Genomic DNA, 21,208 nt, shown 5'->3' with positions numbered 1-21,208 from the left:
ACAGTCAGACCACCTATCCATACTACTCACCCCAGCATATACCCCCCTCAGTCACCTCAAAGACTATTAAGACATGGCATGAGGGAGCCTCATTACAGCTGTAGGATTGTTTCAATAGAACCAACTGGGACATCTTCGAGGACCAGGACCTGGAGGCTTATACCACCACGGTACTTTCCTACATCAACACATGTGTTGACAACGTTACAATCAGCAACAGTTTCGAATGTACCCTAACTAAAAGCCCTGGTGCACGGGAGTGGTTCATAATCTCCTCAAAGAGCGCAACACCGCATTCAGGTCCGGCGATAGAGCACTGTACAGTTCTGCAAGAGCCAGCCTGAAGAGAGATGCCATCAGAGATGCCAAAGCAGCTCACAAGAGGAGGATTGAGGATTACTTTAACAACAACAGCAGCTCACCAATTACAGAAGCATCAACACTACCGCAGACGGCGACATCGCTTTGGCAGAGACATTAAATTGTCACTTCGCCCGCTTTGAGGTGAGGAGCACAGCCACCGACGCGTCTCCTTCACCTGATGGCAACAATAGCTACACACTCACTATGCAGGAGCATGAGGTGAGGTGGGTGCTCAGTAGAGTAAACCCGTGGATAGCTGCAGGTCCAGATGGGGTCACAGGCAGGGTACTCAAGGACTGTGCGGCACAGCTCTCTGAGGTCTTCACAAGACTCTTCAATTTGTCCCTGTCCAAATCCATTGTTCCACCATGTCTCAAATCTGCTACAATAATTTCCCTGCCCAAGAAACCTACCATAAGCAGCTTAAATGACTACCGCCCTGTGGCACTTACACCAGAGAAACACAGAAGGTTCACAGAAGGTTGATGAGAAACACCATATTGATATTACATTCTTGCTTTTAGATTCTATTCATTTTTTTAAGCACCAAGGGAAATGTCATCTAATTTCGTTGTACTCTGTACAATGACAATAAATAATTCTATTCTATTTTATTCTATTCCTCTGGCTGTGGCCTGGATGAACAGCCATCATCCCCCTCCAGAGCCTCCTCCTGCCTGTCTGTGCCATCCCTTCACCAGCCCTCTTCACCATCCCTTCGCCAGCCCCTCATCCTCTTTGCCTCCTCTTCTCGGGAGGGGGTTGTTCTGTCACAATCACGGTTGTTTTGACTCTTTGTGTTTCGTCATAGTCTGCCTTAATCATTCATTTGTTGTCATAGACACTAATTATGTTCAGCAGTGCCCTCATCAATCACCATCATTATCACTTGTATATATTTAGCTCTCTTTCAGTCTAGCTGTCCGGTGTCGTCAATGTTATTTTGTGTTACTTCATTCTATTGGATTTTCCTGTGGTATTAAACCCTATTTGATCTCAACCTTCGTCTTTGTGCACTTTATACAGCACTAGTTGTGACATATGTACAGCAGATATCATTTCAGGATTTTTGAAGCATGTAATTGGCCGTCAGTCCTCTTAGCAGCATGAAAAACAAAACTTTTGTTCAATGGATTATAGCTATAGCCTCGAAAGCATGCAAAGACCGCTCCCTTTATAATCACTGAAAGGCTATCACTCAAGTAAGTTTGCGATCTCACAAAGTTACATTAATATCAATAAAGTTGTCTTCACCGCATAATGAATCTCTTACTTACATTGTGTCTTTGTTTGTTAATGATAGGATTCATGAGCGTGCAGAACTTGGCACTGAACAAAAAATCTGCCGCTTTGAGCGGTGTGACTTTATTGCCAATATTACTTCATTACAGTATCAACTGAGAGTGCTCACTTTCGTTTTAGGGTAACGTATACATATCTATGGAGTAGATCGCGTCCATCAACACCCCCACAGAGCTTCACGGCCATTACCTTTTCCTGGGTCGACATTTCATTGGGTAACTTTATGCAGTTTTGATTTATATGCTGTTTAATGTTTGATGATATTTTACATGTGCATAAGCAATGCTTCTGTTGCTTGTTTCTGCTTCTTCTTAGCCTGTGTTTTATTGCAGAGATTCTGTACTCTTTCAGAAGCATAGGCCTACTTGGAATAATTAATTATAATTGTATAATTATAAAAGTATATTGTGATCAAAAGACTACAAGTACAGGCAAAATTTGCTAAGACTTTTCTGTCACTTTTTGTCAAGCATACCTACTTTTTAAGTGAATTTCTGAGAAGTACATACAAAGTAGACTGAAAGTATACTTTATTTTGTTTAAAAGTATACTAATAATACACTTGAATAAACTTATTTTTTGTAAGGGCAATCCCAATTCCCACATCTCAATTGGGATTTAGGACTATCCTACTAAATGTGAGATATCTGGGAATTACAGTGTCTAATGTCCAGACAGTTTGGGGACAGACAAATAATGAATAAGAAAATCACAAACATGCTGTGGTGCTTACAGCCCTTATAATAACTACAGTGAGCAATAACTATATTCACTTCACATTCTTACACTTACTGACCACTAAATGGCGCTGTTCGATCACATAAAGACAAGAAAAATAGTCAACCTGCAACACTGTAACCTGAGAATGTGTACTTGTTTAGCTATACTTTGAGGACCAATTTGAGCTAAATCAGACAAAACCACACGTTGAGGGCATTTTAGAGAGTTACGAAAATGTGTGTGTCTTAGAAGCATGCTGGTTAGGGTGAGCGTGGGTTTACTAAAACCAAACTGGGCAGATGGGTTTTCTCACCTTGGCAAAACTTGTGTGTGTGTGTGTGTGTGTACAGTTTTGCGACCTTCGCCCTTGTGACATCGCTCACCTGGCAACAGCAGCAAACCTCACCAGTTGGATCCAAGTTGCCATCTGTGCACCATCGACCACATCACAATGCAACACACGCACTTCATCTTCTGCAGTAATGCATGCCTGTAATACACATATCCACACAGTCAGAACAAACACATCACATAACGACGTTCAGAAACGCACAACACATCCACCTACTCTGTCTCGCTGAACATATGATCAATCAGTCCTTTCATAGCACACACTTGCTATCAGTCTCTTTCATCCTTTAAATCTTACACACATGTAAGAAACATATGGAAACCCATTACCACTACATAAAAAAAAAAATATTTTTTAAAAATATTTTTTTTGTAAATCATAATTATGACATGAAAAAAATTACATATAACTCATAATTAGGAGATGAAAATTATGACCCAGTCAAAATTCTGATTACTATTATTCTGATTATAAGTCATAATTTCACATTTTTAATCTCATAATTTTGATTTAGTATGTCATAATTTCGATTTAGTAATTTGAACTAATTCATAATGTAATTCATAATATGCATGACTAATTTATAACATAATTTCAACTTTGTCATAACTATGACTATGTCATAATTTTGGCTGTTTTTCCTCATAATTAAGTGTGCTTGCTGAAAGCAGCACTTATTGTTCTTCTTAAGTTTTCTTATTCTTATTCTTATTCTTATTCTTATTCTTATTCTTATTCCCGGGAGATAAATTTTGGCCAGCTCCTGCGCCTAGGCCCCTTGAGACAGAGACACCGTTCCAACTTTAAAACGTCCGGTCAGTACCGGTGTAAGTTGCTCGCGAATATGACATCACGAGTCCATGTCTTTCGTCCGCCATATTGGATTGAACAGAAAGCGAAACTAAATTTTCACAGGTCACAAATTTGGTCCGAACTTCACGAAACTGGACGTACATGATCCTTGGACCAAGCCTCACAAAAGTTACTAGAAGGATTTTTGATTTTCGAAAGTGTTTGCCCGTCACAGCCAAACGTAACTTTTGATGCATCGGTCTAATTTAATCATCTTCATTTATTAATATCTACAGATTTGTATGCATGAATTGTGCATTTCCAGTTCTCAAAACAGTTAATAACAAAAAAAAAACTTTATACAAAATACATCATGCTCTTCTTCGCTAACCGAACAAACAATTCATTGTCTGTGGCTGTGTTTGTGCGTGCGGGAAATATGCTGCGCATAACAATAGAAAACTAGAAAAATGCATTTCCGGAGGAACTGCAAAGTGTGCTTGCTCGGGTGCAGTGCACTAACGTTAGCAGGTAGTGGATAGATGCGAGATGCGAGAAAAAATGCGAGAATGCGAGAAAAAAGATGTCAAACTGTCTTTTATTTTCGAATTTAATTCCTCAATCAGCGCTGGACCGGCATTTTCTGTCTTCCGCTGAGCCCTGGCCGTAGACAGATCATATGTTTTACCCTGTCAATGCAGTGGTCTGCGTTGCGCTGATCTTATTCACACTATCGAGTGTAGGTGCAGCATTGTAACATTGAGTCATAATGAGCTGTTTGTGAAGAAATTATCCGCTTCCAAATTATGTCATTTTAATCAGAATAATAATAATAATAATAAAACTTAAAGGGTTAGTTCACCCAAAAATGAAAATTCTGTCAGTAATTACTCACCCTCATGTTGTTCCAACTGCGTAAGACCTTCGTTCATCTTCGGAACACAAATTAAGATATTTTTGATGAAATCTGAGCCATGTCTCACTCCTCCATAGGCTGCTATGTGACCGAAACTTTCTGGCCCAGAAAAGTTATTAAAGAGATCGTTAATATAGTCCAAGTGACTCCAGTGGCTCAATCTTAAGTATATCAAGCGACGAGAATACTTTTTGTGCGCAAAAACAAACAAAAATAACGACTTTATTCCACTATTCATTTCCTTCTCTCTGGACCTCTAGTTGGTTCGCGTAGTGTTTTTGCGCAGCGCGTCTGTGTTACACGTCACCACGTAGGCTCACTATTGGCCGACGCCGGTCATGTGTGTGATGCGTGATGACGTGCAACACAGACGCGCAGCGCAAAAACACTACGAGGCCCAGAGAGAAGGAAATGAAAAGTGGAATAAAGTCGTTATTTTTGTTTGTTTTTGCGCACAAAAAGTATTCTCGTCGTTTGATATACTTAAGATTGAGCCACTGGAGTTACTTGGACTATATTAACGATCTTTTTAATAACTTTTCTGGGCCAGCAAGTTTCGGTCACATAGCAGCCTATGGAGGAGTGAGACATGGCTCAGATTTCATCAAAAATATCTTAATTTGTGTTCCGAAGATGAACGAAGGTCTTACGCGGTTGGAACAACATGAGGGTGAGTAATTACTGACAGAATTTTCATTTTTGGGTGAACTAACCCTTTAAGAAGAACAATAAGTGTGCTGCTTTCAGCAAGCACACTTAACAAGGAGAAACACGTAGTCACATGCTCAAGCAATCAACAACATCGCTCTAGATGTGTAAAAACAAGTGGAAAGCGTGGCCGCGCCGCTGTCTCCTTTCCACAAGCGATTGCTCTCCCGTGGCGTCTGTCGTTGCTATGCAACCATGAACTGCGCTCTCCATGATGACAAGGAAGTATCAGCAAAAGATTAATTGATTTCTAGCCCTTGCATTAGCTCTACTACTAGATATATTTATGGAGATGAAAAATAATAAGGCGCCCTGTACAGCTATGATCAGCTGTTCGGCCGAGCATTCAATGTTGTTACGCTGCAAGCTGATCAGTTGGTTCGTTGCTGCCGCGCTCTATCACTCGCACACCATAAAGAGCAAATTGATTTTTAATGTTTCAATTTCGTGATTAAAATGACATAATTTGGAAGCAGATAATTTATTCACAAACAGCTCATTATAACTCAATATTAGAATGCTGCACCTACACTCGATAATGCCGGTCCAGCGCTGATTGAGGAATTAAATTCGAAAATAAAAGACAGTTTGACATCTTTTTTCTCGCATCTGTGAATTAATTTTTTAATCATTTGTTCTGAGATGAAGCGAGATTTGTGCGGGAATTTCTCGCACTATAAAAGCTAACCTTGCGGGAATGGTTTAAATTATGCGCAATCCCCACATTCCCGCACCGAAATTCAAGCCCTGAAATGGCAGCGGGATGTGTAACTCTAGCATATGGCGCATTTGTCATATAAAGTTAGGCAAGGCCAAACAGCGTTATCCATGTTGTTGCGATTGCATCGCTAGAGTAAGCTAATAGTGAAACTGATAGCGTTTTTCATTTAATTACAATATGAGGACTGACGGTAGACTATAAAAATCAGCGTTTCTGTGTAGGTGATGACAACCATCTTGACAGCAGCAATCAAAGCATCGCTAACGGTAGACCTTAATTTGAGATAGTAAATTTGTTCCTAATCAAAGGGAACACTCAACCACAGAGCAGCTGGGTGAGTTTTGTATTGGCTTATTGGATACAGTAAATGAAGACTGTCAACTTCTTTTCAATAGGCTACTATTTCATCACCCAAAACACTCTCACTCTCTGCTGTATATTCATAACCAATTATTTCAAAACCAACAACCAAGCCACATAAACAATGCCATTGGCACTAGTCTACATTGCAGACCTTTCTGCACAATCTTGAAAAAAGTACTATTGTTGAAATTCTCAGATCAAGCAAACTTCAACGCACCCTTATCCACTACCTGCTAACGTTAGTGAACCGCACCCGAGCAAGCACACTTCGCAGTTCCTCCGGAAATGCATTTCTAGTTAGCATGTCTTCTTCATCATGACTTCTTTTTTTTTTTTTTTTGACGGGTGATGAGGCTTCAAACCTCTGCTAAATTGCGTTGATCTGGTGAACCCATGAACGAGTGTCCAATGGTTAACTAATATCGGGCAAGTTTTTTAATTTAGGTTAATTTTTAGTAGTTTAAATAATTTTAATACTTGTGTTTGTATAATACAAAAAGAAGAATATTATGTAATTGCTTAAGTTTACCAAGCCCAGTCTGATACACAACAAGCACATCCATAAACTGTTTTGACCATCAGGTGCGACAGCCTGTGCTAAATAATTTTGCAAACAATTTGGTTCAAACAATTTCCTAAACAGCTGTTTTATGTAAATCACACTGGTCTACACTAGAATTATCTCTCGTACAGAGAAACATCTTGAGGCGTCCTTACCATCAAACCTTTCCACTTTGAGTTTGCCATAGGACCCTCGTTTTTTGCTTTAAACCCGTCTTTCTGTTTTCTTTTCTGTCTTCGGAGCTTTTCCGCTTCAGGTATTCTCTTGTTGTCTCCGCTGATAAAGCTATGGTAACGTCCCCTCCCTAACGCAATAGTTCCTTAAGTTGTTAAGTGACTTTGTCAGTTAGAGTGAGATAACGTGTCAAGGACAGTTTGCAGTTATTTTCCAAGTTTTCAGGATGCTCATCACGCACCAAAAAGAAGGAAAAGAAGCCATCCCAACTGGCAGGACAAGGGGCTGAAAGAGACCTGTATGATGGAAAGATACTTCCGTCATGTCTCCCTTCAGCAAGGCAGTTTATTCAAGCCTGTGTGGCTGAAATGAGAGGGTTTTGGGACAAACTTTTTCCCACCGATTACCCGTTAAGTGCTTCTCAAGGTTGGACGTCCAGGGAATGGAGGATTTGGGGATGGCAGATCCTCCCCCTCTAGAATCATCTATGACGAATCATCTGCACCGGCGAATGCATCTTCTCTTTGGCTGGGGACAATGTACCGTTGGGTGTGGATGTGCTAGCCCACGAGTGGCCAGACATATTGCTTTACGCATTCCTGATCCAGCCGTCATTACGGAGGGTTCACCAATTCAGACATGTAATGATTCTGATCCCGCTATACTGGCCAGGGAGACTGTGGATGGCGGAGACTGCGCAACTTCTTTACGACCAGCCGTGGCCATTACCAGTGCGCAGGGACCTCCTCTCACAAGCACAGGGGCAAATTTTCCACCCCTCCCCTCAGAAGATGGCTCTCTGGGCCTGGCCCTTGAGAGGCTGAATCTGAATGCAGTCGGGTTGCCTCAGAAAGTGATTTAGACAATTCAGAACGCGTGGGCTGCCTCCACACGTTCTTTACATAATCTCAAATGGATGGTGTTTGAGGGATGGTGCGCAGAAAGGAGCATCGTTCCTTTCTTGTGTTCAATTTCGGACGTGCTGTGCTTCCTACAGGACCTTCTAGATAAGGGTAGAGCCTTTTCTACGTTTAAGGTTTACCTGTCTGCTATCTCGGCATGTCATATTGGTCTTAACTCGGGTACTATTGGCCAACACCATCTCGTCTGTAGATTTATGAGAGGAGCATGTAGGCTACACCCAGTGTCGAAGTTGCTGGTCCCGCCATGGGACTTGTCCATGGTTCTGAACGTGCTTTCTAAAGCCCCTTTCGAACCCACTGATAACATTGCCTTGAAGCTGCTTGCTTTAAAGACGGCTTTGTTACTTGCTCTCACTTCAGCAAAAAGGTTTGAGTGAACTGCATGCTTTATCAGTTCACTCGTGTGTGATGTTCATAATACGTCACTAATGTATCTACAAAAGCAGTGAGTGAGTCACGTGGCAGTGAGCAGGTGATCCGCGACATACATAATTAAAACACCATTATGAGTACAGTCTTCATTTCATGTGAAAGTACACCATTAAGTTTTCTCTACACAAAAACACAATTTATGGGTTAAGGGCATCATAACCTCTCTGCAGCCCTGGAATGACTCTCTCTCAACAGGTTCTGGTTTATCTTGTCTTCCATCCACATTCATCTCAGGATATGAAATTAGCAGCTCTGCATCCATATGGCACAAAAGGACTGTGTGTGTGTGTGTGTGTGTGTGTGTGTGTGTGTGTGTGTGTGTGTGTGTGTGTGTGTGTGTGAAAGAGAACAGATTGTTGTGGAGACCTTCAGTCCTGCCCTATGAACCCTGATGCCACAGTCACCAGCAGGAGGGCAAAACAACTGCTGATAGAAGGGCAGCCAGCACTCTCACACAGCTGTTAAATACATACAAGCTCCAAAATTAACTTTTGCTATATCTGCCAATGGCTGGCATTACATTTATTCATTTAGCAGAAGCTTTTATCCAAAGCGACTTACCAATGTGGACAAAACAAAACAATTAATTTGAATGAGGGAACTGGTTTATTACTCCAGACTTCAGTGTTACATGATCAGAAATCATTCTAATATGCTGATTTGCTGCTCAATAAATATTTCCTATTATTATCTATGTTGAAAACAGTCATGGTGCTTGATATTTTTGTGAAAATAGTGTTCTTTGCAAACAGTTTAACCATCCATTATTTAGCAATTCCTAGAAAAGGTGAAAATTGGCCTGTAAAGCCAGATTTTAAAAAGTGTGCATGTCAAACATGTCAAAAATAATGTTCTGTCTGAAACCTGACCAAAAGGCTGATAGAATGTTTTACTGCTGAATAAAACACAACATTTTACTGCGGGCAGCTCAAGGTCATTAAAATGCCTAGCAAACCTTTTAGAAAAGCAAAACTACCACAGCACACTGCCCTTTGAATGGGTTCATTAGTCCTCACATAATCTGTATCTCGCTGGTTTGAGTTCTACTTATGGGTAGTAGATCCTAGTAATTTGGAGGGGAGGAGTGTTTCAGACACATCAGCTAAACACTGGGGTACCTCAGGTTTCGGTGCTTGGTCCACTCTTCTCAATATACACAACAACGTAATTATGTATTTTTAAATAAATTATCTCTGTAATAAGTACACCTTTAGTGTACTAGATAAAGTGTACTAGTTTTTCGCATGGTAAATGATTTCATTGAAAAGTAAAAACTCTAAATTTCTTTCACAGCAACAGAATTTCTTCATGTAAATGATTTCCTTTGTTTACCATTATGTTCAGCTCATACAAATATACTGAAATTGTTATCAAATAATACCGCAATAAGCGAAGGAGTCAACTGAAATTTAATTATGAAATTAATATTTATTTATGAAAAACATACAAATATTAATATTCAAAATATTAAGAAATACAATAGTACTTCAATGATGCAAAATAACACTGCTGCTGACTGTGTTAATACCACTGGACCTCTGCAGATCTGCCCCCAGCTGGTTAGAAAAACCTGCTGTTTCTGTTGTGGCAGATTTAGAGTCTCTGGTTCAGTTCTCTCAGATCTCAAAGAAATCTTTCAGTCGAAGTTCCAGGTCTCAGAAGAATTAACTTTATTGAGCAGTTCAACAAAGTGAGATGCCAGCTGTTCTTACAATGGTCAGCCTTCAGGTCTTATAACTTTGTCTTATTGCTAGGTACACAATGAGCATCCATAAAGTTATCTTCCATGAGGCCTTCTTTCTATTGGTGGAGAATCTCCAAGCATGCGCCTTTTTTAAAAAAAACATCTCATATTACATATACTTTTTTGAAAACACCTCATATTACATGTTTTTCAGTACCTTCTTGTGCCTTTCACCATGTCCACCTTCCCTTAAGATGTATTATACACAGCTTTTGGGTACTTTTCCATCCTTACAAACCCTGTGACCTAGTTCCCTTTCGAGAGGTCTCTCTATTGCGTAAGGCTAGCTTATGCTATGGGAAATCTTCTTTTCTCGAGAATATTGAAGCCAAATTTTTAAAACCCACTGCAGCTGCACAGCAGACACAGATGAGCGACTAGCGTGGTCATTTGCTGTGCTACGGCAACTGCACGAACCTATGGCGAGGCGGCTCAGACGCACGAACCAATCAGGCCGATTCGCTCCCTGGCACGTCAGAGCCCGCCAGAATGGGCGTGGCTTATGTCTTTAAGCATCCATTCTTAGCCAAGGAATTCAGATTTTATCTCCTTCAGTGAACTCTCCACTTCGCTGACCTCCGGAACTAGAAGCCTCTTCACCACCGTCGAAATGGCAAAAATTATGTCATTGCGGTGTGGGCGGTTGTGCGCATTTCGTGCGCAAAACACCATTTTGCTTGGCGGTGTGCACAGCTTTTTTTGTGACAGCGTGCGCGGCTCCGCATCCGAAGATGCACGACTTCGAGCCAAATCTGGCTGAGCATGTACGTCTCACCGCACCGTCACCCAGTTTGTGCATCTTAAATTAATTACCTACATTTACAAAATGAGCCTATAGCAGACATAAGTCATTTTAATCAAAATAAAGGGTCCATGATTTATAAAATGTCCACCAACTTAATGAAATGTTTAGTGAAATTAGAAAATATTTAAGAGATTGTTAATTTAGTTGTATAGCCTACATACATGTTTTTATATCCACATATTTTGTTCTAATGTCACAAGTAATAATCTCAGGGTTTACTGGATTTTACGATTCTTTTTGTAGTGTGGTATTGGTGGTGATGTACTAAAATAAACATTGTCACGTGTGGACCTTTTTTCTCGCCGTTGATTCCTAATGGTTAAGAGGACAATTACCTTCGTTTCACATAATAGTACAATGGCGAACGCGTCGAGTATAAGGTTGATTCTCCAAATATGGTACTTTTTGGACCTGGTCATTTTCAGAAAATGACACATTTTTTAATTAAAATATTACTGGCATAATTTGTTTCCCCAGTATGCCTAGATACCTGCCCTGAAGTTGGCTGTGCTGATTTTATGAAATAATATAATAATAATTTTTTTTTCAGACATCGCAAAATAAATTGTCATTTCCACAACCGAACAAAAACATGTGTTTTCAACCAAAAATGTTGAAATATTTGTAGTTATAAATATATTGGGTTACACATCACAATTGCATCTTTCCAAATTGTAAATTGCTTTATTTCTCTGAAATGCAACTGTTAAGATTTTACAAAGTTAACACCAAAAAAACGTTGAACACTAAGCCACTGAAACCTTTCATTCATATTTCTGACATTTTCAAATCTGATATTTTTCGACTCATTTACATACTTTACCCTTAACTGCTAAATAATCAACACCACCACCATCATTACCTTAACTTTATTTTTTTTTAATGTTTTACCAAAAAAATATTTGTGGTTGTGGAAATGACAAGGGAAAGGCGGGTTATGGTGAAAATAACATTTCAGATATAAAACCTGTAGTAGAATTATAAATGATGGAAATGCAAAAGTGAGTCATGACCTCAATGTGTAGGACAAAATGAATCTCAAATTCAAGTTTGAAGTTTATTCTTATTTTTATTTCAAACAGGGATAGTGTATTGATGAACAACTGGCCTAACAGCAGTAGTAATAAAAAAGATAACTCATTCCATGTGTCACAAATTATTTGAAACAAAAACAAAAACAATATCATAAACACAATCATCCTCATGTTTTCATAAAAAATCTAATATTTTTAGATAATTTCTGTGAAAATGTTAAATGTTTCACCACTCCCTGAACCAGAGCAGTGTACATGGGCCAAGGTTCACTCACAGATGAACAGGTGAACCCAAGGGACAAGTGTTCAACATGTTTAAAATATGCAAAATTGAAAATAAATACAAGAAACTATATATATATTAGATTTGATTGATTTGGGTTATAATTCATACTTTCTGTTTGAATTTAAAATCACCCGTATATTAGCCAAGGTTCACTCACAGTCAAGTTCGGTGAGTACTTCCTCCCACACTAATGGATCCAACATCATGTGACGTTTCGTCACTGGCTGAGGCTCTGGGACCAACCTTACAACGTCCTCTGGCTGATACCAAATTATGTCATCATTCATAGGCCAGTACCACCTGTTCTTGCCTATCTGGCTCATGGTTTTCACCAAGGCTCCATTTTCTGATTTCACATCTTGGATTAGGCCTGCGTAAGGATTCCCATCATAGCGGACCACACACCAGCTTCCAATCAGTACCTCATGTAGAAGAGTGATGTCTTGAGATTTGAGAGTTGGGATTGGTGGGCCCAAAGCCGACTCAGGCCTCTGTGCTCTCTGTGCTCCGGGCCGTTCCACATGTTGCAGACCAAAACACTGGCAGATTTGGGGCTCTGAGCAGAAGCATCTTAAGACCCGCCAAGATATGTCTCCCAGTCTTGTAGACACAATCTAAAAGAAAAATGTTTAATTGCTTAACTCTCATGATTATGATGATGATGGGTGTGTGTGTGTGTGTGTGTGTGTGTGTGTGTGTGTGTGTGTGTGTGCATGTGTGTGCGTGAGTGAGTGAGTGAGTGAGCGAGTGAGTGAGCAAGTGAGTGTGTGTGTGTGTGTGTGTGTGTGTGTGTGTGTGTGAGTGAGTGAGTGAGTGAGTGAGTGAGATACCTGATGAATCTGCATTGTTCCTTTGATGGTGATCAGGTCCTCAGGCAGGACACTGTCCATCCTTTCAATTTCCTCCTCAGTGACGTACATAAGCTGAACAGATGAGGGCTGGTCCCTAAGTTTTTCATACAACACCTTGCCTTTTGGGATGTCAATTCCCTGGACCACAATTGCATCAGCCTAACGCTTGATTGCAGCACCAACTCCATCAGCTGGACCCTTTCCATGTCCAGCTTCCAAAAAGTTCCATGTTACCTTCTGGAATCCCATCTCATAAGGAATTTTGCTCAAAAAGAAAAAGTTCTTCTTGGATCTATATTGGGTGGTTGGGCCATTGCTTATAACATGCAGGGTGGTTGCTGCTGTGTTCAATTCTTTTAGATAGGGAAGCACTTTTTTCAGATGGGCCCAGATTGCGGATGGGTCGTGGCGCATGCATTCACTGATGGTGCAAATGGACACCACGCCATTCTTCGAGTGAGCAACACCAGTATGAAGAGTTGTCTGCTTGTGTGAATCACCATAATAGGTGGCCTGGATCTCCTCTGCATACTTGCAGATATAATTTTCTGCAAAGTCTATCTGTAAAACAATACTGTCTTCCTTGATGTTTTCTTTTAACCCATTCAAAGAAAGGAATTGATGTTTTATGTTTTGGATGTGTGCTTTCCCATCTTTTTGGTGAGTTGGTCTGAAAAGTCTTCGAACAGTTTATGCATAGGCCCATGCACTTTTTCCTTTGCTGTATAGTGCACTTTAATCATTTCTTTGGACCAGGGTTCGAATTATGATTTCATCTTTGTGGGGGTCTCTTTAAAAAAAGAAAAGAAAAAAAAAAGTAGCCTATGAGCAGGCGCGGCGTAGCTTAATAATGTAATATAAAAATATAAAAATTTGTAACTATAATACAAATAGTTAAATTTAAATTAACAATTAAATTTAAATAGTACATTTGGTTTAATTTGTCGTTTAATGAGGTCTAATATGTTTTCAGTTGTGAGAATTTTCACATGAGTAAATAAATAGAAGTGGTCCAGTGGTAGAACTTTTGCCAAGCGTGACAGAGGTTCTGGGTTCGAATCCATACTCATATAGGTTTTTTTTTTCTTTTATCAAATCCGATTATGTTTATCAGTGGTTGTATATCAGGCAGAGACACGTTTGTGTGCATTTTATTTTGTAATTTCACTGGAACGAATAGAGAGTCTCCATAACAGATTGAAGCGCGCATCCGAGTGAAGACTGTGCGCGAGCCACAAACAAACACAGTATCCGCGCCACTGATCGCAGCGGCAACGAGCACTTTGATCACTTGATTTAAGCATAAGGATGTAGTGTGATGAAGATCTGAGATCCCGTAAGATCCATGTGTTTGGCATCATGTCCTATCTTTTAGTCATGCTACAGTAGTCTGAAGGAAAAAGTGCTTTATTTGTAATTTAAAGGGGACCTATTATGCAAAATTCACTTTTGTATGGTGTTTGGACATAAATGTGTGTTGGCAGTGTGTGTACACAACCACCCTACAGTGATAAAAATCCACTCACTCCTTTTTTTTTTAATCTCCATAAATCAAAAGCAGTCTCTCCAAACGACCCGTTTTCAGAATGTGGCTTTAGTGACATCACTAAAGCCACAGGCCCTGCCCACGAGTGTTGACTGACATACCATAATAACTTAGACCCGCCCTGATCGAGTTCACTGCGAGTTGTACACATCAGCCATTGCTGCAGCAATGCACTCACGAGAAGTGTCGAAGCATCTCCAAAGCGTTGAAGGTGTTGTAGCTGGATGTATTCATTCACATAGCTCTCTCTATTTACTCTTGAAATCTGCTAGCCAGTGAAGACGAGGTGGATTCATTTTGTTTTCAAAGAAAATGTTCCCTCAACTCTACATAAATTTATGTAAGTTACTTATGCACTTCTTATACTGTTTACTCAGCTCTAACAGTGATTTTCTGAAGAAAAACTGATGCTTCATCTTTTGTGTGACATACAGTAAACTTTATTAAACTCATCAGTATATTTTGTGTCATCATTCAGACAATTCAGATCGTCAGACGGAGTCCTACAGCAGGCTTGCATTAATAGTGTATACAAGCAATGCCAAATAGGTTATAATCGTAATTAAACTAAACTATACCTGTTCCAACTCCATACAGCATATATTCTCTGACTCTGTAGGCATTTTTATGGTCGAAATGAACACCATTACTGTGACTGTCTGTTTTATTATTATCATCTTCCCTGTTCTAGCTCTGATCACGGGATTCACGGCTGCTTAGGCTCCGCCCCCTGTGACGTGAACCAGCAGCTCATTAGCATTTAAAGGAGAAGCACTAAAACAGCGCGTTTTTCACAGACCCAAAAAAATGATGATTTAAACGTGCTGTAAATAAAATTCTGTTGGGTATTTTGAGCTAAAACTTCACATACACACTCTGGGGACATCAGATAATTATTTTACATCTTGTGAAAAGGGGCATAATAGGTCCCCTTTAAAATAATGGTGCTGATGATTTTTAGAGACCCCCACAGGTGTATGATTTTACTGCTTTCATGGGAGCTCATCCTCTCTCTATGGGAGCTCAGCTCCCACTGGCTCCCACGTAATTCGAACCATGCTTTGGACCCATCTTTTTTTCTTTTTCTCCCTGTGTTCCACGATGCTTCTCAATTGGAACCACCACGTCTGTTCCTCATCATCAAAGGCAGATGTTTCAAGTTTTTTGTCTCTGCAATCCAGACACTCCCTGTACATGCATTCCTTGGTGACATCATCACAAGAAACTGAATTAATTAGATCGGTGAGTTTAGATGTCTTGACGATTTTATGAAAGAACAGCCTATTGGCCATGAACTGCATGTTTGAATGCAGCTTACACAGGCATGTTTCTCTCTCTGCTAAGGTGGGTTTAACAACCCAAAAAGGTCGCTGTCTGCAAAACTCTGCATCAGAGATTTTGACCTCAGGATTCTCCTGTCTAAATTTCAGGTGCAGTTGCTTCATTGTTTCAGTCAGGAAGCGCTTTTGCATCTTTTATATGTTCTTCGTAATCGTCTCTTTTTTTCCTGTTGTTGCCCTACTGTTGTCATCACGCTCTATAAAGTTTGTAATCTTTTCCTTCAGATCTTGGTTATGGTAACTTTGTTTTTTTGGGGTTTTGCGAGTGTATATCAGTTTGTTGGTTCTTGTCATGTTTGTCCTCATAACCTTTAGAGAGAACCTAAACTCTTTTTTTTGCCATGGTGACCAGGCCATATTTTTTGAGGATCCCACCAGCCACAATTTTTGAGATTATTTGCCGTGTTTTGCGATTTTCAACCTTCTTCCTAGTTTCCGAAATTATTGTGTTATAAAACAATAGCGTTCTCTTCAGTTGTGTTGTGCTTTTGGTTTATCTGTTTCTTAGTTCTCCGTTTAGGAGATTCAGTTAGCTCCATTTTTCTCGTAAGTCGATCAGACCTCTTCTTATATTTTTCTGCTTTTCTAAGGGCACGGGCAAGCTTTTCTTTCATTTCATCAAGGTCTCTGTAAGTCTGTGCCCTTCCCTTTGCAACATTTTTTCTCCCTCTTCGTCTTTGAGGAGTTCTCTCTGGCTCACTCGGCTGACGTGGTTCAGGGACGTCATCAGCGTCTGGTGATTGCGGTGGTGTTGCCCCTGCCGTGAAACTCTCAGCTGCTGAGACCATTTTATGTTTCTTACGTCTGCGTCGTTGTAGGCTACAGTTCGCCACTGTCTTCTGATTTTTTTTTGGTCGCTTACTGACATTTCGTTGACAGACTTAAGTCCTTGCTGTTTTTTCTTTTCATATCTTTCCCTGTCTTTCCTTAGGAACTCAGCATATTTAATTGGATCAGATTTTAGTCTTTCCCTGAATAGTCTGGACTTCTCTGCTGATGTTTTGGGTGCCATCTTAAAGAACAACAGAGAGACTATGTCAGATTTAGTTGTAAACAATAAAATATCTCAATTTAAAACATTTTCTATGACATTATATGTAAAGTTTATGTGTTTACACTATATTTTTAGTACTATAGGCAAACTACTTTGCTTTTAAGCACAGACAATGTCCTTGCCAGGCCAACCTGTCTTTATCACTTCCATGGAGACAGATGTGGAAAAGACGGTTGTGGAAATGACATTTTCCCCCTTTCCCTCTAATATCTCATGTTTGACTAGCCTGTTAGTGTTAGTTTTAGAGTTAGCATTAAATAATCTCAAATATCACCTGATGAATTTGTAAAAATCCAGAAATGTTTCCGTCGGAATGAATTATGAGCAGTTCAGAAATGACATACAATAAACATACGGATTTCTCATATTTACCTTGATATATCTCCAATTTATTAACCTCTGCTGGGACCAGTCTTTCATTCAGCCATGTGGCTTCCTCTGGAGTGTCAGTTACTATGGTTACTGAGTATACAAATCTAGAACACTGAGCCTGGCATTGCATTTAATGCAGAGGTGTGGAAATGACAGTGAAACCAAGGGACAAGTGTTCAACATGTTTAAAATATGTCAAATTGAAAAGAAATATATAAAAAAATATTAGATTTGAATGAATTGGGTTATAATGCATACTTTCTGTTTGAATTTAAAACTATATCAGTATTAGATTTAAAGTGAGATAAAGTTGAAGACCCAAAGTCTGGCCTAGGGACAGAGGCAAAATAGTCAAAAACGCATATAAAATGCCTCCTATTTTATATAAAACAACAGAATTGAACAATGATTTTTTTATATATAGGTTCCCCTACACATGTAGTAAGTGAGAAAAAAAAAAAGTTTTTTTAATATCTGTCAAGGACAGAAAAAGTACCATAGTTGGAGAATCACCCATAAATGGCTTGTCCGTTTGGGGAGGTGCGCAAGCAGTCTGCGGAGACTCGCGCTGCAGAGCCAGGTGAAAGTATAAACAAGGCTTTACGATACAGAAAGCGACCCTGCCCCTCGCAAACTCCCATTCGCAACGGCGGGGTTAGAGTATTAATGACCGTTCAACTACAGGTGAGTCGACGCCGGCCCCGTGTGACTCACATTCTACAGAGAGAGACTTTTTTTTTCTCCTGTTCTTATTCACCAAATGGATGAGCCCACGCCAGCCCCACCCCCGCGTGACTCTTTCTCTGCTAAGTGAGATTTTTCTCTGTTGTTATCTGGGACCAATGAAGCAATGAGGGGTGCCCCATTCGAGTCGCTTCGGTCTGTGGATCTGAAGCATCTTTCGCTCAAAACCGCTCTCTTGATGAGGTTTTATTAACAAAGTTCGGGAGGAGCACATTCAGATAATTAACACAAGTGGAGAGCACTCAGCAATCAATAGTAAGAGGTATATATACACTTAGCAGTCTCACCTCAATCCATTGACAGTTTTGCAGCATCCCCCCACCACCCCTTCTCCACACTTCTAGTCTAAAACACTTACATACGGGGGGAGTACTCTGGGTTCGGGCTGAACTCCGAGCTCGGAGCCCTCCCTCCGGACAGCACGCCAAATACGCAATAAACTTTACCCCCTCAAATTGTATGTAAGTGTGAACTTGTGAGCTGGTGCTCGCTTCAGTCAAGAGAGTGGGTGATTTGCAAGCACTATCAGTAAGCGCTTCCTGCCTTGAGTTTGAGCCTAATGACTCCAGAGTCGTCCTTAAACCAAGGCACGGTAATGTTCCTAAAGTGCTCTCGACTCCGTTCAGAGCACAGGTTATTTCGCTAGCAGCTCTTCCCTCGCCAGAGGACAAAAGAGATGTGAATTTACTCTGTCCTGTCAGGGCTCTCAGAGTTTATCTGGAGCATTCTGCCTCATTCAGACAGTCGGAACAGCTCTTTGTATGCTTTGGCGGCCGCACCTAGGGGCTCGCCTTCACAAAGCAGAGATTATCGTGCTGGATAAGTGGATGCTATCGCGCTGGCTTATGAGTCTAAGGGCCTTCATTGCCCCTTAGGTGTCAGAGCTCATTTCACGAGAGGTATGGCCTCGTCATGGGCTTGATCAAGTGGAATACCTATTGATGATATCTGTGCGGCGGCCGGCTGGGCATAACCTGGAAGTTCCCGCTTTGCAAGCGAGGGTTCTTTCAATATAAAAGTGTAAGCACAAACCCCAAGCTATAGGGCTCGATACATGTCTGGTCCTGGCTGAACTCAAAATATGGTTCTTACCTTATACATACGTACATTATAAAGGACTTGGCCCTGTTATAGGCCCATTCCTTGGTTCCCTATGCAAAGCTCGTCAGGGGACTGGCTTCAATTAGGGTTCATAACTTTACTCTTCTATTGGCCTCAGGCATCTTGCCTTGGGCTACAGTATGGAGCGAAGTTTAAGCACGCACAGCGTTTTAAAGGGGGTTCCCATAGCGTAAGCTAGCCTTAAGCAATAAGAGAGACCTCTCGAAAGGGAACTTCTTGGTTACTAACATAACCTCGGTTCCCTGAGATGAGGGAAGAGTATTGTGTAACCCACGTGCTACTGTGCTTTGATCAGGAGATCGCTTCAGTCAATTAAACCTGAATTACTTGGCTAAGAATGGATGCTTATAAAGACGTAAGCCACACCTATTCTGGCGGGCTCTTACGTGCCAGGGCGTGAAGCAGCCTGAGCCGCCTCGCCATAGGTTCGTGCAGTTGCCACAGCACAGCCAATGATCGCGCTAGTCGATCATCTTTGTCTGCTGTGCAGCTGCACTGCGTTTTAAAAATGTGGTTTCAATATTCTCGAGAAAAGGAGTCCTTGTGGAATACTCGTTCCCTCATCTCAGGGAACTGAGGTTACGTTAGTAACCGAGATGTTTTCTGCTTGGTATTACAGCACATAAGAGTTTTGCATGAGACAGATGGAATTCCCCAACACTTCCTCAAACAGGAGCTTTAGTTTGAGTACCCAAGGAAGATGTGTAGTGTGCCATGGGTTGAGTGGAGGGAAATCAAGCAATGTTAAAGGGGTCATATAATGCCATTTTTGTACAAGCTAATATGATTCTTTAGGGTCTAAATTAAAAGTTTGTAATATACTTTAATTAAAAATTCTCATTAGTATTGTAAGAAAACACTAATTTTACCTGGTCGAAAACAGCTCTGTTTTCAGCACGCCGTTTCAGTGCATGTGTCTTTAAATGATAATGAGCTTTGCTCACCCCGCCCCTCTGTTCTGTGGGTACACCGTATTAGACATTCTCTGACCGTATCTAACACAATAACCACGTGTTATTCGTTATAAACGTGGGATTATGAATTATATTGAGAACGTCGTACATAGAAAACATGCCGTAATGTACCCTGAGTGTAAACCTTAGACGCATTCATTGTGAAGCCTGCAGCAAGGTTTGCAAATTTCGCAAAGATTAATATAAATACTAATATAAAGGTTAATAAAACATTACACTCACATCTTCTGGAGGTTCAGCAGGAACACGTTGGTACCGATCCGTTTTTTCTCGTTTGTGAAGCTGTCTGGTGTGAAATGATTCGCGCAAACATGAAAGCACAGACGATCGTGGGGAATCCCCGTGAGGGAATCCCCGCGTCAATCCTTTGGGCATATCGCTTCAAAAACAAAACTCAGCCACTGCTTCTTCAACGGCTCGGATTTAGGAACATCCAAAAGACTGCTGTGTTCCTTATTACATCTAAGAACAGAACACCACAATCGCTTAGACGCCATTCTACTCCAGCATATCAACAATGGCGGACTACTATGACGACGGCTGTCACAGCTTGCTCAGGGCGGGTCTTGTGTTGAAACACGGCTGTCAATCACAATAGCGGGAGGGGCGTACGATCTTATGACGTCACAATATCGAACGGCTTGATTTCAGAGATGGTCAAACATATAAGGAGATTAAAACAAAACCACTGGATGGATTTTTATCATGATAGGATGGTTGTGTACAGGCACTGCCAACAGAAATTTCAGTGCAATCAACTTGTAAAAGTGCATGTACCATTATATGACCCCTTTAAGCCTCTACAGCGCAGGGTTGCCCTCAGGCAACAGAATGTTTTCTTAAGCCCCATGTTCAGTACATGTTTTTTTAAAAGATTGCAACCAATTATAATGGTCAAAAAGGATTATAAATATTAAAGTGTTATATTATTAAAATAATATAAAAGCATAAAAAGCACTTTTATGCTTTTATAAAACGGTTACCACACAATATTAAAGTAAAAAAAAA

Source organism: Scardinius erythrophthalmus (genome assembly GCF_964197995.2).
Source record: "Scardinius erythrophthalmus genome assembly, chromosome: 2".
NCBI lineage: Eukaryota > Metazoa > Chordata > Actinopteri > Cypriniformes > Leuciscidae > Scardinius > Scardinius erythrophthalmus.
The sequence above is the reverse complement of the archived record's forward strand: the minus strand, read 5'-3'. Positions refer to the sequence as shown.